At 27.9% G+C, this 4,598-nt stretch overlaps 1 long non-coding RNA gene across 1 annotated transcript; it reads left to right on the forward strand.

Moving 5' to 3' along the window:
* Positions 1-85: 85 nt before the first annotated feature.
* On the forward strand, positions 86-4,305 carry LOC120068179. Its single transcript, XR_005479120.1, has 3 exons — positions 86-514; positions 3,830-3,988; positions 4,109-4,305. It is a non-coding gene; the product is annotated as an uncharacterized LOC120068179 (long non-coding RNA).
* Positions 4,306-4,598: the final 293 nt, after the last annotated feature.

Below are 4,598 nucleotides of genomic sequence, written 5' to 3' on the forward strand. Positions count from 1 at the left end.
TATATATTTATTTATTTATTTTCTTTATATATAAAAATTGAACATAAAGAAAGAAACTAAATGTAATCCATTTAATATATTTTATTCTAATCCATCAAGCATACAAGTATCAATTTAATATATTTTATTCTAATTGTTACTTTATTTCAACCTAATTTAAATCTAAAATAAAAATAGAAAGTCCGAAATTAACTAATTTAATATCAAAAGCAACAAATAAAGAATAAAATTGGAACTTTTGCCTTGTTTGGCCCGAGTTATTTCTTCAAGGAAGTACCAAAATTGCCCTTTTCTTTATATTCTTCCTTTCTTCCTCTTTCTTCAACGTGAAATGTTCAGCCGCGCCGCCTTAATCTTCGTCTTCCTCTCTTCCTTTTTCTTCACCAATCTTCACCATTAACTCCTTCGATGAAGCTTCCAGGCGGAGTCCACCTCCATTGAAGCTTTGTTAGCCGGCGTATGCACCGCCTTGCTGTTCATCCGCTCCTCCGGTGACCATGCAACGCTATTTTCAGTGAGTTCTCAACAGTTAGATAGACTTCCACCATCTTTCTGATGGGTTTTTCCTTTCATTTAAATTTAAAAAGTATAGAAACGTGTCGATGGACGTAGAAAATATGCATATTTAAAATAAAGAATAAAAATAGATACGCTAAAACACATATTCAAGACCCATCGACGACTTCTATTTATTTCTTCATGCATCCATATTTTATAACACTAAATAAAAATTAGACACCAAATTTAAGGACCAAAACGTATTATACGACTCGAGCCAGACATTTCTTTTTATTGAAAATTATATTGCATTATTCGAATTTCAAATGAACAGTGGATCTAATTATTGGGTATATTATCTTAGCTAGTGTCATGTTGTTTATTGGTCTTTTCGGTTTCTATCATTTCATTGGAAAGTAGACTACAAGCAATAAACATGCAAGGACCAATTCGGTTAAGAATTTATTTTTCTCTAATTTAATCAATATTATTATAGAAAAGTATATTTTTAGGCTTTAGGTCATGAATCTAGTTTCATCTAAAATGTGTTTCAATTTAGTCCTTAGATTTAAAAAATGTTAGATTTTAGTTTTATTTTAATTTGATCCCTAGATTTTAATTTAAAATAAATATGAAGTGAAATTTTAATGTTGATGAAAAAGAGTGAAGCTTAATTATTTATAATTCTTTTAATACTTAGAAATTGAGGTTAAAAGTGTAAATCTTGAAATTCATAGACCAAATTGAAATATAACTCAAATCTCAAGGATAAAATTGTGCACTTTCAAACTTAGAGACTAAATTAAAATCAAATTAAAAAATTTAGGTCCCATTTGGTAACCATTTCATTTTCGTTTTTGTTTTTGTTTTTTAAAACTAAGTTTATTTCCCCCATTTCTTACCATGATTTGCATATTTTATAAGTACAAATGTTGAATTCTTAGCCAAATTTTAAAAAGACTTGGCTTGGTTTTTTAAACCATTGGTAAAAGGTAGATAACAAAAAGAAAAATTTTAAGATGAAAATACTATCTATAGACTTAATTTTCAAAAATAAAAACAAAAAACGAAGGTCCTGCTTGGTAACTATTTGATTTTTTGTTTTGAAAATTAAACCTATTTCACCCACATTTCTTACAATGATTTGTATCTCTTCTAAGTACTATAGTTGAATTTTTAGTCAAATTCTAAAACCAAAAACAACATTTTGAAAGTTATTTTTTTAGTTTTCAAAATTTGGCTTAGTTTTTCAAACCATCGGTGAAAAATATATAACAAAGGAAGAAATTTAGAGGTGAAAGTAGTATCCATAGACTTAATTTTTAAAAACGAAAACAAAAAATAAAACAGTTACCAAACGAGACAAAAATGATTATCAAACGGGATTTTAAGGTTGAAAAATATAATATTTTGAATCATAAAAATTATACTATAAGCTAAAATTTTACTAAGGAGAAACTTTGAAACTAAAATTGTATGTATAATTAGGTTTTATAATGATTGAGAAGGACAAGTGCACAAGCTAAGGGACGATCCTGTCTGTTCGCATTCATATCACTATATCTATATAAAGAATATAAATATTGATTCTAAATGTTAATATTATTGTTTAATTTTTTTTTTTTTGTCAATATTGTTTCTTTTTAACTAATTATAGGTCGAGCTAAAACTAGTTAAGCTTAATTTGCATACAGATGTATTAACAATTAAAATGCTTTTCAACTTGACATGCATATATTAGTGATTAAAAGGTTTGTGATTCGAATCCTCCAATCTCTTATTGCAATAAAAAATATTATACACATGCATAACCAAAATAAGTATAGTTCAACGACATAAAACATGTACTTTCAATCTCGGATTAGAAGTTCAATTCCCCTATTCCACGGGTTGTCAAAATATTGAATCTCATAAGAATAAAGATTTTGCAATTAAAGTAAACCTTTTTAACCTATGAACTTTTACAAAATCAGTTAAAAACATTTTTGGTTTCTGAACTTTCGTAAGAATAATCATTTAGTCCCTAAACTTTGGTTGGTAACGATTTAGTTCATGTAATTTTAAATGACTAACAATTTAGTATATAAACTTTAATAAATAATCATTTATTTATATATTTTAAAACTTGTAACGCTTGAGTCCCTCTCATTAAAATTTATATATTAAAAAAATCCATCATATTCGAATGTCAATTTTTTATACGTACTGTCTTAGTCTTTACAGTTTTATAAACAAATCTAATCTCCTATCAATTTAGCCATCTAAAAAATTTCTTTAAATCTTGAAAACATTTTTTACAATATAGTGACTATATATATATATAAACTTAATAAAAAATTGTTATGAAAACTTTGATTGGCATATAAGAAATATAGACTCACATCAATGTTTCTTTCCAAATAAATTAATTGTTAATCAAATTGTTAAGAGTTCCAACTGCCAGCCTTCCAACTTCTTGGTCTTAAAGAAGATGGGTCAAAAATTAAAAGCATTGTATTTAGTGCTCTCCCATCCAACTTCTACACTTTTCTTTCAAAATAAATATCATTCTGCTCATTAACTTAAATGCTAATGTTGGTTCAACACTTCAATTTTGATAGGCCAGATTTGTATCTTTTCTTATAAATAAAATAAAATAATAAAAGTTCATAGACAACTTTTGGATGTGATTATTTGAAGATGTTTGATAAATATGATTTTTCTATGTGTAAACTTATATTAAATTTGTTTTAATTTTGGTTGTTTCATTTCATTATTTCTCCCATATTGTTGTTCAAGTTTTATTTTTTTTTTCAATGGAATTATTTTCCTTATTTGTACATAAGTTGTATTTGAAGATATGTATACATTTATTGTTTCATTTTTTTTTTTTTTTTTTTTTTTTTTGTGAAATTTACTTCAAAGCTCTTTGTTATACTTTTTTCCTTTAAATAACAATTACGAGGTGAGGGATTGTGAATGAACCTTTAACCTTAAAGGTGAGAAGCTAGAGAATCATGTCAATTCATTAAATGAGTATCACTCTAATAATGCTTTATTTTACTTAAATAACTTGATAGATATACTTTAGTAATTCTCTAGCTTAAAAGTGCTTTCTTTTAATAAAAAATCAAACATATACTTAAGATGTTAGGTCCGTTTGATGATCATTTGGTTTTTTATTTTTTTATTTATAAATATTTGTTTTTGGTCTTCAGGTTTTCTAAGAAAAAACAAAAACTATATATGTTTGGTTACTTAGACCTTTAATATTAATATTGTTGTTTTCAAAACTTATTAGAAAAATATTGTTGTTTTGAAACTTATTAGAGAAATATTGTTGTTTTGGGAGTTCGAGGATAGAGGTCGAACATTGAGAACTCGACGAACAAAGAAAACTTGGAAACAATACATAGGCCGAAACTTCAACTCTCTACAAGGGAAATCTCGCGAATCTCGCTTAGGTTGTCGAAGGTTGAAGTTCGACACACATCCACCCTCGAGATTGCAGGTTTATTACTTTTCTTTTTCTTTCATAGAGGAAATAAAGTAATGAGATGGTATACTATATATATTTGTGTACTCGAGCTGCTTCTAACAACTTATGCATTTTGTTATCATTTCGAATTAGGTGGAGGCTTGTGGGATTAACGTGAAGGGGTGTGGATGGCTATATTTCTGGGAGCGAACTCCAGGCGAATATGAAGCGCATGGATACAAGTTATACCTTGGAATGAAAGACAAATCCGAATTAGCTTTGTCTACAAACAAAATTTTGTATATTAGGTTGTCGAAGGTTCCACACATGTCGAAACTTCAAAGCGATTAAGGAGATAAGTGGGCTGAAGCAGATTAAGGAGAGAGCAAGATTCAAAGCGAGATAGTAGGAGAGAGCGAGATTCAAAGCGAGATTTTAGGAGAGAGCGAGATTCAAAGCGAGAATGTTGGAGAGAGCGAGATTTAGTTTATATGGACTAATCTGACTAACATTGAACTTGGTAAAATGAAATGGTTGAATAATTGAAAAATGAGATTATTCAGGAATACACATTGAATACTAAGATTACGCATTGAATTTCTGGTAGTAGATCCATAATCAAAAAAGTGTTTGTGATTGTTCC

Source organism: Benincasa hispida, chromosome 12 (genome assembly GCF_009727055.1).
Source record: "Benincasa hispida cultivar B227 chromosome 12, ASM972705v1, whole genome shotgun sequence".
NCBI classification, from domain to species: domain Eukaryota; kingdom Viridiplantae; phylum Streptophyta; class Magnoliopsida; order Cucurbitales; family Cucurbitaceae; genus Benincasa; species Benincasa hispida.